The following is a 20,426-nucleotide window of genomic DNA, read 5'->3' on the forward strand; positions in this document are numbered from 1 at the left end:
AATGATTAAAAAATTCAGTGCTGGAAGAAGAACTTGCTTCTTCTTTATTAATGTTTATCAGGTTAAAGAAGTTAAATAACTGAAGCAATATGAGCAGTGCATAAAAGCAGGGGAGTGAAAGGAGAAAAACTGGTTTGGGAGTGTGCCATGGCCTCTGTCACAGAGCATCTCATTGATCTGCCTTCCAATTCATCCTGTCAAACAGCTGGCATGGCCTGGGGTCCACAGGCAGAGGAGCAGCACCATTCATTCACCCTGCTGTCCTGAGCACAGATGCTTTCCCTGGTGCCTGGTAGTTCTAGCCAGCTTCCAGAGCTTTGGCAGAATTGTTCACAGATGTCTGACACACCAGGATGACACAGAAATTCATACAAAAGGGATATGAGGTTAATGCATAGTTAATACTGTTGTCTTTATCTCTGTAAAGTGTATCTCCATGAACCTGGTAGGAAATAATACATGCACATTGCATTAAAATTCCTTCTTGGAAGGTATATATCCCAGAAGTTAAAGACAGAAGCTTTTTTATTTGCATGTGAGAGTTTTAATGTGCTTTGAAAGGAATTGATCTGTCAGTGCTGGGGCCGAGATCGTTACCCACAGAGCACAGTGCACAGCTCGCTCTTCAAAGAGCCTTTAATGTGCCAATGCAGGCAGCTGCACAGCCCAGCACAAAGGGGGGGCTGCAGTGGCATCCTTCTCTCCTCAACACCACACTTTAGCTGTGGTTGACTAAACCTCCCCAGTAAAAGCTGTGACCCTCAGGCCAGTCCCACAGCACACTCCTCCTCAGCATTGCTGTCAGGCTGGTAGGAAAGCTCAGGATTAATGCCAGCTCATGAGAGCACAGAATTTAGACCAAAGATGTTTCTCAAAGTCTCTACAAAAGTCAGTACAAACTGAAGTGGCCATAAGTATCCATTTATAGGAAAAGTAAAAAGCAAAGTAGTGAGAGACAGTGAGTATTTTAACAGGGGAATCTAATTTTTCTCCTTTTACCACATGTTATGCAAAGGACGACGGTGAGCTCTGTATTTGCTGGCAGTGGAGGGAAGTCTGGGGAATCTATTCATTTTCCTCCTCATTTAAACAAACACTCTCAGAACCATGACCAAGAAAGGAAGTAAAAGTACTTAGCAAACTTATATTGTGTTCTAACTCAATGTTTGTATTTTGCTCCTGAAAAATATACTGACTGTATTGATAGCACAGTAGTGTCCCGCTCCTGCAATCTGATGTGGGAGAGGGCTCAGGGAATAGTTTTAACCTTGTATGGAAACCTAGTTTTATTTTCAAAATACCTGCAGCTCAGAACAGTCTGAGCTATTCTGAAGCAAAAGTTGTGTCCCTCAAAGAAAGTTCATGCAACTCCCACAGGGTAATCCTGTCTGGAAGAAAAAGCTACTGGTGCCCAGAGCCAGGAATCCCACTGAGGAAACCTGTCTCTTGCCCTAACTTTCTAGTGCTTTGGGAATGTGATTGTAAAACAGAGGTCTTGTGAACACCATGAATATTCCTGTAGATAGACACTTTCTTTCCACCAGATAGCTACCTCAGATAATATCAGCCTGCTACATAATGCTACTGCTAGCCAAGACTTTATAGATTTTCATTTGATGGATAAACCTGTGACTTTGCTTACTAGTCTGGAGGATTTTTCATATAAGCAACAATATTTATGAAATTATGCTCCATTCCCATAAATCTGTATTTTTGGCTATTGAGCCAGAAGTTCTCACTTCGGGGGTTGTAAAGCATATTCTAAATGTGATTGAAAAGATAATTTGGTCTTGAGAAGCCAAAATATTTAAATTTTGTTAACTTTTTATTCTTATCTCATCAGTTTAAATGTTTCATGCTACAATTACCTTGTGTCTAAGTAAAATTTTATTAGTTAAGGATGAGCTGCAACTCACAAATGCAATCTCCAAAGAAAAAGGAAAATCAATGAAGAACTGATGGGGGTTATTTAGGATACATCTGAAAGGTTTGGATGAAAGATTTAAATTTCTTTCCATAATTTATCACCTCCACTATCAAAATAATGTCCCTCCTGCCACAGAAGGGATAAGTCATAAACTGCATTGGATGGTAGGTGTTGTGTTTTTAATCAACAGTGTTGGCACTGCATGGCTTGGTTTTCCTCAGGAAAATCCCACATCTTTTGTAGATTTGAAGCAAAATGTTTTGTACTTATTTGCTGCCTTGAAATAAATTAATCATAGTGACAGAAAAGAGATGGAATTGTGAAAGGCAGGTATTTTATGGCAGGGAGTGGCCCTTAATTTCATCTTTCTGAGATCAGGACAGCATATGATGTGCAGATTTGTTCTTCTCAGTGACCTAAGGAAGTGCAGAATGCAGTAGAAACATTACAGGCTTGGGAGCAGAAATAGCTGCAGAGGTATCTGGACACTTCTTTGCTGTCCTTTTCACCATCATATTCTCTTCATGACTGCAAAAGTAATTAAATCTGAGAAGCAGATTTGTGGGTCAAATTCTCCTCTTCACCCTGTACTGTGTGTTTAGAGTGACTAATTTCACCAGGATTTATCTGTATTTATGGAAATGTACTATACAGGAGAAGCTTGTTGATGATAACGTTTTGCCCTCATTGGGAGATTTGCACCTGAAGTGGTATTTCCATCCAAATTGTGAGGAAGCACCAAATCTGAATGACGGTAATGTGTTATTTCACTTAGGCAATTTTGCTTTAAAAGCTGTTACTGTTTTTCTTGAACCACCAGATTCAGCTTTTTCTAAAATAACATATTTTCTGCTTCTGTCCCACAATGGTTTACAGAAATGGTCTTGTCTCTCTCTCCAGTGCTGTCTTGGGAATACTTAGAGGTGTCCATCAGTCTGAATATCTCTGAGTGACTAATACAGTGTATGAGCCCTAAGAGCAGCCCTGAGAGCTTTGCTACCACACAGGAAGTACAGTGATGTCAGTGAGAGCTCAGTACAGATGTGTGTTATCCATGTGATCTAATGAAGTAGATAGATACCCTCTGGAATCGAGAATATTTGTTCTGATGCTTCAAGAACCTTGTTCTCCATAACTGTCGAATTTATAACACCAGGACAGCAGGAGGAATGCAGGGTGAGTGGCTTAGTGTGGGCCAGAACTCCAGTCTCACCCAGCCTGCTCTTGTTCAAAGACTTGCTCTTTGAATTGGCTTCTTCATGGAAAAGAACAGTTTCCACCTTGCAAATTGGTTAACACGGCTGCTGTGCACAGACCAGAAATAAAACAGTCATGGAAAGAGGGGGGGAAAGCTGGAGCTGTGAACCAGAGAAAGACGCTGAGTTCTCTAGTGGCTCAGGGTCTCAGTTACATGAGCAGGGCTTCTAGCAGTGCAGTTCCTTCCTGGGTACAAGTAGGGATTTAGTTCCTTCTGATTTCCTGTCATTTTTGTCTAATTGGCTAATTTTACTGACTTGATAGACAAAGAGTCAGAATTCCTCACCTCTGTCCTGTCACAAATTAGGATTATTTTTGTTATAACTAGTTATTTATTTCTTACTGAAAATATGTTGTTAATTCATAATAAAAATTCAGAACCCCATATAGATGAAACAAATGAATCACACATGTACTGAACATGGATTTGAAACACCAGGCTGTCAGTGTCATCCAGTGGAATTTGGCCAGAAGTTGCACTATAAACATGTGGGATCTACTTTGTCATAGGTTATATTTTGCTTGCCTTCTACGCTAGAACACTGATGTCTGATTTTGAATCATTATTTTTCCATTTATTCTCATTTGATATAGGCAAATATGTCAGTGACTGGAAGTGGAGAAAGTTGGCAATTTATCTTTTCTAGGAGATCATCTAGGAATCAGCAAACTATCTAACAAGGGTTTATTCCTATTGCTCAAGTAAGAAGGATTGCACTGCCTACTTTGACATTCCCAGCAAGGACAGTTAAAAGTGTATCATCCACCTATGGCTTATACTGGAAAGAATTTTGCTTTCTTTTGTAATATAGGTATAAAAGAATATAAGGGACATTAGAGAAAGAGGGAAAGAGGTTTAGTCTGTATCAGTTGCAAACAGCAGGAGAAGAGAGGCTGTTATTTCATTGCCAGTGAGTAGATATCTACTGCATGTGATCTCTGAAAACCTCCTTAAGTCTTTTGAAACTTATCTCTATCATCTGTATCTATATCTTTATCTCAAAAGTTCTTGAACACTGCCCTAAAGTACTCAGTTATGAGGGCAAGTTCAAATTCCTTTTACCCACTGCAAGAATGAAATTGTCACTTTGGAACTTGTCTTCTATGAAAAGGAAAAAAACCAAAACACCCTCTAATTCTTTCCAGGAACTTAAACAAAAAAGGTTTTCAGAGAAAATGTTCTATTTAGGAGAAAACGCTAAAAAGCCACACGTGGCACAGCCTCAGCACACATTTCATGTAGAACATACCCTGGTGGCTGTGCAGCAGTGGACAGGGCTCGTGGGCACTCACAGGCCCTGCAGGGTGCTGTACTGATGAAATGGTTAATGATGGCAAATCATCCAGGGGAATAGCCTGTATTCCATGCAGCCTTGTAAAGGATGTTTCACATCCCATATTGCAGGGCTTGTTTTTGTCAGCCAATCCTTAGTGAGGCTGCTGAGCTGGGCCCTACTCAGGCTCCAGCAAACTACAGCAATGAGGTTAATGCCCCCCAGTGCAGATTCATTAGTTTCTCATCCGGACTTGACTTTTCTTCAGCAGAGGTTACTGATCCCTATAATTTGATGACAAAGGTATTAATGAAATTTGTGCTAAAGAGCATTCATTTAGAGAAAAAAAACCCCAAAACCAACAAGTACTTCTAGTAATATTTAAAGTAACCTGGATTATTTTGAAGTAGCGGTTCTAAAGGTTTAGCTACCTTTGATTTATGTAAAAAAATATTAGAAGATGGCAATCTAAAAATGTGATCATGCAGAAACCTTTTTATCCAGTTGATTTTCAGCCAAAAGAAGGCCAGTGGCTTCTCCCCGTGTCGTTTTTTTCAAGGCCGTATGGTACTGTTTGTTTGGGAAGTACGGCCTTCTTGAAACCAAAGATAGCCAGGAAAGAAGAACAATTTAATTTAGATTATAATTTGCAATTTAATTTGAGGCTGAGAAGACATTCTGAGAAGCATGGTAGTAATCCAGCGGAGGGAGAGTGAGATAAATAAGCTTGCACTAATGTCAGCACTAATAAGGATCCTGTTTTCAGCAGCTGAGGCAGAGTGGTCAGGAACAGCTCAATTATGGCCGTGCTGTACCACGGCTCGTGGTGCAGATAAAACCAGAGAAACCTCACAGTGTCTGGCTCTGAAATTTGGCAGCAAAATACTGGAGACTATTCCAGATGTGCTCATTGGGAATTTGAACAAATTCTTACTTTCTTTCAACTTGCAAGGAGATGCAAAGCTTTCTTTCAGTCTCCAGACTTAGCAGATAGTTTTAAACAATGACGCACAAGTACATGAGTCTCACTTCAGAGGCTGCTCCAGTTTCTGTGATCATTTAGGAGTTAACATGTTCTGTTGTGCATTTGCTGGATTGGAATTCAATAGAGCTGAAACATTTCATCTCTCAGAGCTTATTTCTCCTCCTACCCCCAGTCTGTTAGGAGCTAATAACCTAAACCTCTAAGATAGCCTCGTATTACAGATATTGCACAGTTCCTAAATACAGCAGGAACAGTTATTCAGGTTCTCAAGTGCTGTTGTGAGACACAAATAATATTAAACATTACCTTGAGACATCACTTTTCATTTTTGTGGTGAGAACAGAGATGTGAATGTGGAACTCTGATGCAGACTTTGGGGCTTTAGAAATGCTGTTCATTTAAAGCTTCATCTGTGAACTTAAAGGCATTTCAAATAAAATGCTTTATTCTTTCAGGGGGTTTTTGCATGGATTTAATTGGTTAAATATGTACAAAACCTGTCTACAGGCCTTGCCTCTGTGCACATTTAGGCAAACAGAGACTGTTTCTATAAATAATAATAAAATGTACAAATTGTATAGCAAATGACAAACATTGTAAAATGTTGTCTGAAAAGTTCAGCCAAGCACTAGATACAAATTGAATTTGATTTCCAAGATTCCAGACAAACATATTTTTGTTTCTCTAGATTTATGAGCCGTTCCAGTTCTCCACTAATTTCCTCTTAGTTCTTGGAGCTGTGTTTATATTTGGTTCATTTGGCCTACTCAAGCATCCTTTTCTATGCCTGTCCTTAAGTTTGATTTTCCAGTCAAGTACTCTTCTGGGGACACTCAGCACATCAATCCCTTGAGGGCTAAATTTGGAAAGCACAGCATCAATTGTTATCATTAACTGCCTTTAGAGTACATTGGAGTAGTGGGAGAAGTGATAGATTTCCCAAAGCTTCCCAAAGAACCATTTCCTACTTCAGACCAGGACACATGCTCTGCTATCTGTTTAATCAAGTAACAGAAGGAACAGTCATAGTCAAAAGCCAGAAGAGGAACAATTATCTAGTCAGATAATTTGAACATTTTTAAAATTTGACTCCACAATGCAGTAGAGTATAATTTCATTTTCCTCCAGACATTAAAATTATTAATAATAATAAGAAGTCACTATAAATTATGAACAGTACAAAGTGTTCAAACTGACTCACTTGTAAATTTCTTTTGGCAAAATTCCAGAGGTCTTCCAGGGGAAGATTGTTTTCCTGATACTTTGCTGCCTTTGCATTTCTTTTCTTTTAGTACCAGCAAAGAGAAGCAGAAAGCTGGACCAGCCATTCTTCTGGGCAGGAGATGAAGAGATCAAGAAAGACTCCTGATAATATCTTGGAAAAGGATGTAGGCTATTGGCTAAGGTTGGGAGTAATGGAGGTGAGTTATTTCATAACTAGTTTGGATAGTTTCCATGAGCTCGTTAGAGAAAAATGATATAATTCTGAAATTATAGCATAGAAAGCACAAAGAGCAAATTACTCTAATGAAAGCTTTTGTGAGCAATGCCTTTCATTATAGCTATTCCAAATGTGCAAAAGGGCAAAGTAACAAGTCTAAGTACATTTTGCTTTTTCTTAAGCCCAGTGCTTAAGGTCCCAGTGTGCCTTGAGCTCCATTTGTTCAAGTAACTAGGAATATGGTGATACAAAAGCAGATGGTGTTTGCTGCTATTGGATGACAGATGTTCCCTTATCCCTGAGATTATGCAGTTAAGTGTAATGCATTTATAGCTGGGTTATGCAAAATACTGAGCACCCTCAGCTCGCCTTAATGGCCGGGGCAGCTGGAGGGGCCCGGTGCCTCCCAGGAGGTGCACAGCTCTTGGGAGTCAGGGGCCTTCTTAGCTGAACTCTTCACCTCCGCTCTTGATTTGGAGATGTCCTGATCATAAGTGTTCAGCACCTTTGGGATCAGCTTGCAGTCACCCTGGTTAGGCTTGAAGTCAATGACCTTCCCTCTTTGCAGGAAATGGATCAAATGCCAAGGAACTCGATTGATGCAATTGTGTGAATGTAGCAATGCCACTGACAATGACCGTGTTGAAACACACGTCTCTATGTTGTACTGAGGTAGAAAGGAGATAAGATAATCTCTGTGCTCAGTAGAAAATGCTCACTGAAAGCTAAACAGTTCCAGATGCTGGGCAGCCTCCCCTTTAGCTTTACACTGCTGCAGTGTAGCAGCGTTGGGTGAGCCCTCCAGTCAGCCCTGATCCTCACTGCCCCTTGAACATGGCCCTCCCAGGATTATCAAATAGGGCTCCTTCTCCTTCCACTGAGGTTTCGTTGGAATGACCAGAAGCATTTTTATATTTATCAAAATGGACCCTGAGATGAGGCTGGCAAATGTATGAAAGTCAGTCATATTGACTTTCATATATTAAAGAGCTGCCTGAGGAGTGCAAAAGGGGATATCCCACTAATGAGAATTCTATTGAAATTCATTAGGAGGAATTTCTCCACAGTCATTATTTACCAGTTAAAAGTCAATGAGAAACCAAGCTCTTTCTTATTTCAGGGCTGATTGTGTAGATACAAAGTACAATCACCTATCTGTAACTTCTGGATGTTACTGCATACTCTAGATGGATATAGTTACAAAGCAGTAATTTAGGACAGCATGCCACATGAGTTAATTCATCCTTGCCTTAGAAGTTCCTGGATTCCTGCTAAACCTTAGCTTTGACCTTCTCTGAATAGAAACAGGAGATAGTGACTTCAAAGCTGCTACATTTCCTGGGTAACAGAGTGCACAACCAAGTTTCTGTTAGCACATATTAAAATAAATTTTCAGCAGTTAATTCCAATAGTATTTCATTTTATATTTTAGTGCTACAAATAGCAGTGTTCCTTTGTATAAAATTGTGACTTTTATTTCACTTGATGGTTTTCTTTTTAGTCTATGAAATACTGTAATTTGAAAAAAAATATTAATCACCAAGGAATTTGCTGCTTTAAAAAAATGGATCTCTTATACCAGTTCCCTCTAAGTTTTCTCTTTCTTAAACAATGCTGTATTTTTATGTAAGCAATACACATGCCAGACACTTGTGTGAAAAATATGATGTGTACAGTGCACTTCATTTATTTCTTGACATAACAACATAAGTTGAAAAAACACAGCAGTTTGTAGGAATTAAGTTAGGATATAAAACAGACTATTTATGTCAAGAGGAGGAGACAATTTGCTTTAAAAATGGGGAGACAAGGACTCGCTACATAGTTCATGCAAATCTTATGTGAGCTTTATAAAAACATGAGAGGGGCTCACTGCAGCTATGTGACAAAGCACAGAGCATTGCCACCCCAGGACAGTCACACAAACAGGACAGAGTTTCACTGTGGAGAAACCCAAATTCTGAATCTGAATCTAGTAAGTGCACAAACCCCATTGCTTATGGATGTTCTGGGTGTGAAAGTGCCTCGTGACCTCCTGTGACCCAGGAAGGGTCTAGGGCAGCACTCCCTGGCAGCACAGTTTCTATCCCACTCTCTGCAAAGGGAGGAATTTGTCACTTTGGAACTTGTCTTCTTTGGAGCCAGGACTTCAACAGGCACTGGCAGGAGTTATAGTGCTGTACTGAACAAAACATATTGTCTGCCTGAAATCACAACAGAATTTCAGGACGAGCAGGCTGGCATGAAATAAATATTTGAAGTTCAGTCCACTTCAGGCGATTTGCCCAAAATAATAGGTGATGGTTAAAAATTGTATTTGGTTTCCAAATACCCATCTAAATGCATTTTACTTGGCAGCTTGACAGAACAGACATTTTTAGAATTTTATGCCATTAAAATCAGAGGTCAGTTAAAGTGTAACTATCCAAACATTAGACTAATTATTGCTACCCAGTGTCTGTCACGGGCTTTGTTCCTTGTCAAGATGCCTGCACACTTTAGCATAAATACTGTAACTCTCCTTCCCTAGCATCCCTCTTTTCCTTCACCCCAACCCACACACAGAGTGGCATTTAAATAAGATTCTTCACACTGTGTCATAAATATTAATGACATGAAACTCAGAGCTTGGCATTTTTCACTAATGGCCCTCTTCATCACAGTTTCACCCCTGGACTGCAGCCAGCCCCTGTGTAACTGGCTGACATTTTTTAAAAACATGTTACTATCAAAGTGAAACAAAATACTGAGACAATTTCTCACAAATTAAAATTGTTGGCAAATCCTCTCTCCACATTGTGTGCTTGGGATGTCATTTGGCATGACTTCCTGAACAATGCCCATGTTGGCTTGGCATGGTTTTTCTTGTAATTGCAGCTTATGCCTTTCACCTAATCCCTATAATAGCTCCAAATGAGCTGTGGATCAACATTTGATATAAAACTCAGCCTGGTTTAAAAAAAAAAAGTACACATTTCCCTACAATCCAACTTTTCTACGAAGCTTTCAGAAAATCTCCACAGAAAGATTAATTCCGTTGTTGGCATTTCTTAGTTCTTGTGGTTATTTGCATCATTTCTGTCCTTTCAGTCTGAGCTGTACCAGTCATCTGAAATTGTAAATTAAACAACAAACAATGTTTTGGAGATATTTATGGCAGTGTTCAAGATTTAATTTTCTGTTGTCTTTCTGCCTGAATGAAACACGTACAGCTCAGTCTCTCCATACAAGATAATGAGCCTTCTGAGCAAGCTGCCAGACACTGACACACTTCCTGAAACAGCAAGTATGTGTTTGCTTCTTCTTAACCTTCATTTTCTATCTGAGTTAGGACCACAGTCCCACAGGACATCCCACAGGCTTGAGCCTTTCAGTTTCTAGATCATCACTGAGAAACTGACATTTCACTAAAACAATTGGGTGAATGAGAACAATAATAATTTGTCTTTTGCCTTCAGCAGAAAGTAAAAGTAGAAGGTGGATAAGCAGAAACGTATTCTGGGCTCATTGAAATCAAATGTATTTCACAGTGTGATGTGTGTCAGAGCTTTTAGTGCTTTGAATTAAACAGGATAAGGAGCAAACAGAACCACAGGGTTGTAGGGCTGGAAAGAATAAGAAATCACCTGAAACAAGGCAAAAGCAGAAACTTTTGGGTGCTTCCTGGCAGACATTTGTCAGCCTGCCCTGAAATCTTCAGTAGAGATGCACAAAACCTCAGTCAAATTTTCCTGCTGTTCATGGCCCTTTCGTTACAAAATGTTTCTGATGATGTGACCTGAGTGTTTCTTGAATTTTGTCATGTTACTTCTGCAGACACATAAAATAGCCTTCTACATATCTGAGAGACTGTTATCAAGGCTTTCCTCAGTCTGTTTGGCTAAATATCCCACTTTCCCAATATTTTACCCTAATTCATAATTTATAGATCGCTTCATCATTTTTATTGCTATGTTTGGGACTGTGTCTGACCAGTCCATGGACTCCCTGAAGTGTGGTCCCTGACATAGCCACAGCAATCCAGCTAAAGCCTTATCAGTGCTGCTCTAGCAAAAGGGTTCCTCTGCAAACTTGTCTGCTATCCGCATTCCAGAATGACACTCTGTGTTGGCAGCAGCATGACGTTGTTAACTCCCATCCTGTCTGCTCAGCTGTCATTTCTATGCTCTTTTCTATCTGAATTTCTCCCTCCTCAGCTATTCCACATTTTCTCTCTGTGCTGGTTATTATTCCTGAGTGTGGTGATAACACTGGCAGAAGTCAAAAAAGGTACAAAGTTTTCCATTTGTATCTCCAGTTTCTCACAATTACGTGGAGTCCTATTCTTGACCTGCAAAGTACTGGCAATGTACTTCATTTGTCTCTAGGTCAAACAAGCCTTTTGTGTGATGTGACCTTTGGGTAAGGAGTGAAGGCACTGACCAGCACTGGGACAGACCCCAGTGGAACATCCATTTGATACATGCTCCCATTTGATAAGGAGCATAACTGTTCAGCTCTGCACTCCCACTGGACATCCTTTATCCCTAACTTGCTATGATATGGGACAGTATTACAGACATAACACTAATGAATGCTAAATATCTAAGATTCATAGTTTTACTTTCTGCTTTATTTCTCAATAATACAATTTTGAAAAAAAATTTCTTAATATGCAGTAACCGGGAACCTTTGAAAGCACACATTTAAAATAATATAATTTATATTGGTTAGTTTCTTCTTAAACATATAGAATTGAGATACCAAGAAATGTTCTGAATTTTCTGAATTTTGTTCTGAATGCTCTGGAGGTACTTATTATAAGTTTGTGCATTTTAAAAGTCTGCATAATTTAATGGTTGAGTACCAAATGCAACTTAAATTGTCTCTACTGTATGAAGACAAGTTCATTATATGCTTCAAATTCAGGTAAGTATTTGAGTTTTAGAAACTTGGAACATTTGCTGACTGGATTTCATCCACTCTGAAATCTCCAGCCATCCAGTAAATTCAAGGTCAGTATGAGAATGCTTGGATCCAGAATGCAAATTCTTTTAATTAAGATCTCAAAGTTCTGAAAATTTACAAGTGTATATAAAATGGTTATGGACCAGTCCAAAACTGTGGAATGGGCTGTGGTGTCTGCCTGTTGTTTAAGGTCTTGAAGTATTTTATAAACTCCTACTTTTAATTTATGCATGTACTCAGAGATATGGAATGCTTTGATTCTTAATTTAGAACATTTATACCATGCTTTGACTCTGGAAAACAAAGGCAACTCACCTAGGAGTTCACAACTCGGAAGGGCTGTTTCCTTTCTTTGCTGTCCCCATTAGCACTTCCTATACAGCAGGAGCCCAAGTGTGAAGTGCAAAATTCCAAGTGTTCTGTAGGGTGGAAGCAGAACCATTGCTGTACTCAATTCTTTTCAAAGCAGAAGGAGTGGAGGATTGTCTGGCAGAAGTAAAAAATGCAAGGAAAAACTGATGGTGTCTGTTTTTAAGGATATCGTGGAATAACACTGGAACAAAGTTTGACTTGTAAGGAAATTGCCACTTTTGGATGATAAAATATTCCATTAGAAAGGGATCACAGCACCCTGCATTTCCATGGTACTTATTTTCCTGAAACCTTAAACCCTTTCCAAGTGTTAACTAATTCACTTTGTAATTCTCCCTTTAGGGAAAAACAGTACTTTCAGACCTTTTTTGACAGATGTTGAAACTTTGTCTCTGGAGGACAGAATTGTATACCCCAGTTCAAAGCAGAAACCGAGATCTCAGCTCCAGGTTGTCTCCTATATGAATATCAGGTTTAGTCCTACAAGTTGGCAAGCCCTTAGAACAGCCAAGAGGTGAAGGAGTCCCAGACTTTGTACAAATACTCATGGCCCTTTTACAAGTAATACTTGTGTTTCTGTCCTGCAGAGAGATTTTGGAGTGATACTGAGTGACCTGAACTAAATTTGTGTGGAACTTGATCTATTGGTGCTCACCCAGGAAAAGCCTTGTGCAAAGGGGTAAATTAGCAGCACTGTTCCCATTCCACAGGTGTCACAAGCTGAGCTGGTGAGCTCTGCACTTCCAGCACAAGTGAACTGGGTCTGTTACCACACTTCTTGTGACACCCTGGCAAGGAAGAGCTCTTTTAATCTAGATTCTTTTTGCAAAGTTATTTGTTCAAACTGCTTGAAAACTGTTCCAGTGTGGAAGGCTAGGCTGTCAGCATGGAGCCCTGAAACCTGATGTCTTCCCTGTGAGTTTCTTGGGGGCCAAGCTATTCCAGTGAAACACAAACCTGAAGCCAGCCAGAATTATTTTGTCAGCCTGCAGCTCACTGCAGTTTGAGCTGAAATCTGAGGATTTCAGCAAGGCTGGAGCAAACAGAATTGTAGGTAAGCCCATGTGGAGTTTTGGTGTTTGGGACTGGTTCTTGTGCTTGCTGTTATGGCTCTACAGGATTCCTGTAAGCCCCAGCCCAGTGCTGTGAGCTCCTCACGGAGCTGGTTTCAGAGAGCAGTGTGTGTGCAAGGAGCTATGGCTTGACATCATGCCCAATTTACTTCCACAAATAGGAACTAAAGATGAGACCTTCTTGTGTGGCTGGATAAAATACATATCCTGCCTTACAGCTGAGGACACATGCACAGTCTTAATCACAAATCTTCACCAAGAAACTGTTTCTAAATAAGTGGATAAGTGTTGGCCAATTGTTTATCACTTTTTTACTGCTGGTGTATTTTACGGGAGACCGGATGATTGGAGCAATGCAACAGCATTACAGGAAAATATTCATCCTTTTCCCAGCAAATGCTTGCACTCATTTTTATTTGCTTGTTGTGACAATATGTTTGCAGAAAGTGACTGTAGGACTTAAAATTGAGATTAGTTTCATGATGAGATGGAGTATATTTGAAATAAATTTAGTCCGGAAGGCTATCCGGTCAGGAAGAGGAAACAATATCAAGGAACTAAGTTGAGCAAACAACTCAGGTACTGAATTGTGAATATCGAGCACTCAGAAAAATTTCATATGGGCTGACAGTGGTTATCTTTTTGCAACAAAGAGAAACATTCTGTAATATAAAGGCTGGGTGTCATATTGACCAACAATTCCTCAGAATGAAGTTCAGCTGACTCCACCACCCCTCTCTTCTCAGTCATGAACACTTCATAGAGTATTCCAGTCAAAATAATTGTTTCTATAGAATAAATTACTACATTGCTAAGTAAAGAATAAAGAACATTTTTGACACAACTTTTATTACAACTTTAACAACAGAAGTACCCAATTTTCTCATTTTTATGTAAATGAAGCTCAAATAAATAATCTTCGTGTTTCATCTTCCCTTGGTCTATCTTGCAAAAACCATTAGGGCCAAATTTTCCACAAAAAAGAATGCAAAACACTGTCTGCTTGTGAGTTTGTGATTCATGTCTTCTGTCAAGACTACCAAACCAGTAAAAACACTGGAATGTAAAAAAATAAGCATGATTATGTATTTCAGGAAAACAATTTTCTCAAGAATGTTTCTGGAACAAATTTTCAGTGTTTAGCTATTTCTAGTTGATATTTCGGTGACAGAATGCCTACTGGCACCAATTTGTACCGTGGAATTGTCCCACAGGACAATAATTTGCTGTAGTGTGTTTAAGGTGTCTTTTTTTCAGATTCTTGTAGCAGCAAATCCTTTAGCAGCTCATTACTTAATGGAAACTAAACAAAGCTTCTTCCAGGAAAAAAAAAATGTTGATCTCTATCACCCCACAGTGAACTTCTCTTCTTAAATACATAACACATGCTTTTGGAAAATATTCTCAGTTTAATCTGAACAGTGTAAACTCCAAGACAAGACCACGTCCTCATTCATCCATCTTGCAGAGCTCAAAACTACAAACTTTCTGGGAAAAAGAAAAGGAAGCACAGAAGATGCTTTTGTGTACACAAATCTCCTTGTGTGACATGACTAGACTTTTGTCTGTCATTCCTGTTAAAACCAGCCACCTTCACAAACGAGAACTCAGGGGTAGGCTCTTATAAATAGGGATCTTAGAGGCCCTGGCTGACCTTCTTTGCTCTCTGCTAACAGATATTTCTTTGGGAGTTTTTCCATTTCCTATGGAAACTCTTTCTGCTTTTTACTGTGCAGCAAGCCCAGTGCTGGCTACTCCCTGCATACATCGTGACCTTATTGCTGTGTCTCTTTCTGCCAGAGCTGCTGTTCCACAGCTTTTCCATTCCTCTGGAACTACCATGACCACTGGTATTAATTGTACCAAAAGAAGTATAGAGTGTCATTTAGGCACAGAAGCCATCAGTTTAGCAGCTGATAAGTTATTCATAGGTTTTGAAAAACATACAATAATGATTCCGATCTTTGACCATGAATATCATGTTCCTTTATGTACAATCTCAATTCATTTGGAGCAACGTTGGATCAGGAGGAAGGACGTTTATAAAGTTTCACTGCTGCTGTCACTTGCAGAGATGCAGTGCACTGTTTTAGTGGATCCATGCTGGAGATCCTTTCCACACTGGCTTTGGTTTATGCTTTTTGGAAAAAAATAAATTGCCAGTTTTTCAGCAGGAAAATGTTTGTGCGTGGAGTTGAGCAACCATAAAACATAGTGCCATGAGGCTCATGGAACAATGAATAAAAGAAAAGGACAAGTTATTTTGCAGATGTATTTTAGAAACATGCTTTCAAAAAGTTTGTCCTTTCAAAGCATTAAATTACAATTTTTTATATCTAGTCATTACTGTTCTGACTTTACACTGTACGAAGACATCTTGCTCCTATTGTCCTTACTGTATCAGTGAGCTATTCCCTCAGGAGAAGTCTCAGCATGTGAAAAAGAAACTATTCCTGAAATCAGTGAACTCTATTTTAAACTGGCAAAGCAAGTTGCTGCTGTTTCTCCTCCAACTTAACCCATAATTCCTGGAAGTATACAGTTCCCAGATATAAATGTAGAAAACCTAAAATTAAAACCAGATCACTTGCCTTTTCTTTTGAGGATTGTGGAATTGCATACTTTGTGTTTATAGTATAGCTGCCATGTAAATATAGAATACAGGGCAAAATACTGCTTAGGCCTGATGCCTTGTTTGTGTTTGTGCCTTTTTTCTTTAAAGTAATCTCTTGTGATTTAAGGCAATATTATAATGAACTAGGACAAAATATTGTCTTCTCTAAGGAATATATGCTTTGAAATAGATGAATGAACCAAGCTGTTAGGTAGTGCACAAGGTCCACTACCCAAACTTTGGTGCTGGTTCTTGGAATTATGTTCAGTTAACTAGAGGGCCATTTTCTCAGTACCTCTAGCAAATGCTTGTTTTTTCAGAGGAGACAGTTCTCTTTCTTAACCATTTAGGGGAAAATATTCCACAGAGCATATTTCTACTAAATAGCAAAGACATCTCTTTCAGAGGATCTGGAAATACCAAATAAAAAAGAATATTATATGGCTTGTCTGGCAATGCTTTAGCCATCTGCTGAGAGTGAGAGTACTGAGCGTCCAGTTTGCATATTTAATCTGCCAGAATGTAACTTAATTGTAACTTAGTGCTTTTTTCATGGCTTTCAATAGTAGAAGGTGCTGAAAACTCTACTAAATTGGGTGCATTTCACATGGATTTCCTGTCTGGTCCTGTCCACTGACATGACCTAGATTCATTATTTCATACTCTCTGTTATGGCCTTGGGCACAGATTTAAAGCCATAGTCGTGGGGACTAATGAAGCATAAAAACATGGGAAAATAGCATGAAAAATTAACCAAATGGTCCACAAGGTCAATTCTGCTTTATGATTTTGGTAGATGTTTTGTATTCTATTCTATTTGTTTGGCAGAAATCTTCCATGATCAGGATCATTCCATAATTTTTTGATAGAGGATTATCAGGTTTGAGTTACAGAGTTTTTAGTATTATGGTGAACTATTTTGGATTTGTTTAAAAAGGAACTTTGAATGCTGATCACGCTCAATAGATATTCCTAACAGAATAATAACTGCTCAAAACATCCAAAAGGAAAGGCATTTTTCCATGAATATTTCAATAGTTTTTTCAAACCTCCATGAAAATAATACATCTTAATGAAATAAGGGCATAGACTGCTTTTTAATATCCCAAATAGGTTTCTGTAATTGTCAAGTCAGGTTGTGCTGAATGTTCCCTGATAGCTGGTCATGAGGGACAAACTGATAGGGATATGTGCTAGAAGATCTCTTATCAAATCTAGGGCTAATTAGTTAGTTGCTGGCCTACAATGTAAGGAAAAGTTATTAAACCAAAAAGAATAGTAACTGCTGATATTTCAAACCTGGTTACAAAGGGGTATTAATACAGAATGAAGTCCTTGTCCGTGCTTTGATGTCTTTTACTCAAATCCATTCTTAAGAAAGGACATCAAACCACTCATATTCCAGCATTTCACCATCCCTGTAAAAATTCCAGCTGCTGTTGTTGCTGTAAGTGCATAAACAATTTGTTGTGTAGCATGTGCAGTGTCCTGCAGCACTCAGAGTCATGCTGGTCACACTTCCAGTGCACCATTACCTCATCCCTAAGCTTTGGGAAGTCTGTTGCTAATTCTGCATGGGTTCACTCATTGGGCAGGCAATAGCACAGCACATAGAGACTGAGATAGATTAACAAATAAATATCTACAGAATTATTCCTTTCCTGCTGATGGTGAATGCCTTTTGTTTCTCCCACCACCATCCTTCCACAATGTATTTTTTTCAGAGTACACTGAAGGTGGATGTGGAAGCAGTGCCATTCAGAGACCATTACAGAGGAAAGTAGGAGCTGTAAGGCTGATTAGAGCTGTTATCTAAATGCCCCCATTACCCAACAGGCATCACATTGGAAAAAAGGTCAGACTAATCCAAGGAAAATAATGTGAGGAGAATACTGTAGGTGTTCAGTGCTGTGGGGGTGAAGATGCACTAGACTCTTCTTTGGATCCTCTGGCTCTCTACAGGACTTTCCAGCACATTCTCACACTGCTGTGCCTCAGGTCAGGGAAGGACTGCACAAACTCCAATGATCCCTCTCTGTTCCATCACGCTTCCCAGCACTGGCCAAAACTGGAGAAATTTAATTAAATCTCTGGAATATCAGGTGGAAGCTAAGGAAAACCACATGGCTGCTTAATATTTGTATTACTCTGTTTATCTTTTTCAGGTCTTACGTTAAAACTTCTGATCACTCAGCCCCATCAATAGCAAGGCCAGACAAACCCCATTAAGGGTGGGGAGGATAAAATTTGCTTAGGAAAGGCAGGACAATAGGGAGCCAACCATGCTGCTCTTCTACATCCTCTTTAGTCACTGAGGGGGGCACCAGTCACCTGCCCTCAGGACTAGTCCCACTTTTTGAAAACAGAAACAAATACAGAAAAAAAGTCATAACTTGAGTCCCATCTTATCCTTTCCCTCTTATATCCTGATAAAAAGAAGGAAGGAAGCAGAAGGAGGAAGAAAAATCAGCAGAACTGGGGGAGTTAGAGAGGAAGAGGGACTGATGCAAAAGCTATTTTTCGTTAAAAACTTGCTAAGCTCAAGCCTTGGTCCCAAAAGTATCTTCAGCAACCCTTGTTTCACAAAAAGCCTGGTGTGGTAAATATTTCTATTCTCACCTTCCCTGATTTTCAGGCTTTATGACTTCTTCAGGGCATTGTGCTATATCGAAGTTCATCTCTCTATAAAGAGTTCATGTATGTGGCTGTGTGCAGCTTTTGTAGAAAAGAAGGGAGGAAACCTGGGGTGCTGGGTCACTCTGTCACCATGTTTAGCCATGTCACTCACCCACTTCAGAGCTAAATACTTGCAGGGTGTAATGACATTGACACTGCATTAGCAGCAAAAATATCTATTCCAATTATTTGCAATTTCTGTCTGCTGTAAAAATAAGCCTCTGTTAGTAGATAATGAAAGGAGTAACTAATCCTTTACCCAAATTTAATTTTAGTGCAGAACTCTGTAGGTTTGTACTAGTTTAAATATTAAATTTCCACCTCAACAGCTTCTTTACACAGGCCAGGCCAGATGTGCATCTGGTGTAAATTAGCATTGCTCTGTGGATGCTGTGAGAGACAGGAAGATTTCTATCAAGCAGTGATCAGTCCCTGTATGATTAAACATATATTATGTCAATCATTTGGGTATAAAATACTTCTGAATCAGGATTGCTTTCCTGCCAATCTGTTTGGTAATATTTTCAAATATATGCAGCAAAATAATGTCAGGGCAATGAAAAGATGAGGTAACCTCAGGCTGTTTATTCAAATAATTTTGACCCAAGCAAGTAGATTTCTCTGAGACTGGTCAAAATGTTTTGTTTCAAAATTTAGATAGTGTAATTTTGAATACCAAACTATGCTTGAGATTAGGTTTAGCTATATTCACTTAATACTTCAGTGACACTAAGTGACACAGTGTGATCAGTTGGCCAAAAATTTAATTATTCACACAGTCCTACTCAAGCTATACAAAAACTCATTTCCTTGACATTAATTTCTCTATCTTTTATGGATTATCTACTCTATGGGTATAAATGGGCATTGCTCAGCTGAGCACCTGACCCCATAACTATTGGTTCTGGTCTAGAGCAGTGGTTTCAATCCATCAGAAATGGAGAAAGTCTTTGTTTAGGCTTAAGTTGAAAAGGATTTTTGTATTGCCTTGGGAGAAGATTACTGTACAAAATGGCACAACCATGCATATAAGATGGACAGATTTCTTGAGATCTGATTTATAACAAATTCTGAAGCTTAAAAACTTCAGATTTCTGAATTTCTGAGAAAAAAGTTTTCTCAGAAAACTTTTTCTGGATTCCTGGATTTCTGAGAAAATGTTCTGGAACATCCCAGTCCACGCCTTTCCATGGATTGGACATCAGACATCTGAGACTCTTCAGAGCACCATTAATCCTTTAATTTAACCAATCTCTGGCAATAATTCAGGTCTAAACTTTTTCCCCTGAAATAACTAAATATAACTTTTCTAAATAAGTATTTTAAACAGACATGATGCCACTCTTCTAAAAGAGTCTTTAAAATGCTGAGGCTCTCCCTCTTTTGGAGTTCTAGACCTTGATTTAATCTTCTTGTGTTTTTCATTACCGAATACTTACTTCTGCTTCATTTCTTGTTTTTCCAAACGTTCCTGGTGCCATAGCACATTAAGGGTTCCCCTAGCAACATAAAAACACACTTTTCCTCAGAGCTGCATTTCCGTGGTCTAAAGCACTTAAATTATGGCCTTTTCACTACAGCTTGTTCTGAGTTTAATTAAGAGAATTTTAAAATAATAATGACAAAGTTTAGGGCATTCTTTGATCTGCAGAAAACTGGGCAAGAGGGTCAGATCTTGAGTGTTTTGTGTCCAGATTAGCAATGAAATATTTGCATCCAGAGTTTATTTATACATTAAAATGTAACTGGATCCTAGGTTTGGACTTTGCATTCAGTTTTGTTAAATGCTGTCTTTATTGGGGCTGGCACTATGTGGCTACACGAAAGCTTTAGCTGAGGACTACCAAGTGCAATGAAATC

The 20,426-nt window shown here is 39.1% G+C and overlaps 1 long non-coding RNA gene across 1 annotated transcript in view; it reads left to right on the forward strand.

The window, feature by feature from the left end:
* Positions 1-6,764: 6,764 nt before the first annotated feature.
* Positions 6,765-20,426, forward strand: part of LOC139602435 (uncharacterized) — a 36,669-nt gene continuing 23,007 nt past the window's right edge. The window contains exon 1 of the long non-coding RNA XR_011683205.1: positions 6,765-6,864. This is a non-coding gene — a long non-coding RNA (uncharacterized lncRNA). The remainder of the gene's footprint in view (positions 6,865-20,426) is intronic.

Source organism: Agelaius tricolor, unplaced genomic scaffold (genome assembly GCF_023055355.1).
Source record: "Agelaius tricolor isolate 1412-34295 unplaced genomic scaffold, bAgeTri1.0.p SCAF_34, whole genome shotgun sequence".
Lineage (NCBI taxonomy): Eukaryota > Metazoa > Chordata > Aves > Passeriformes > Icteridae > Agelaius > Agelaius tricolor.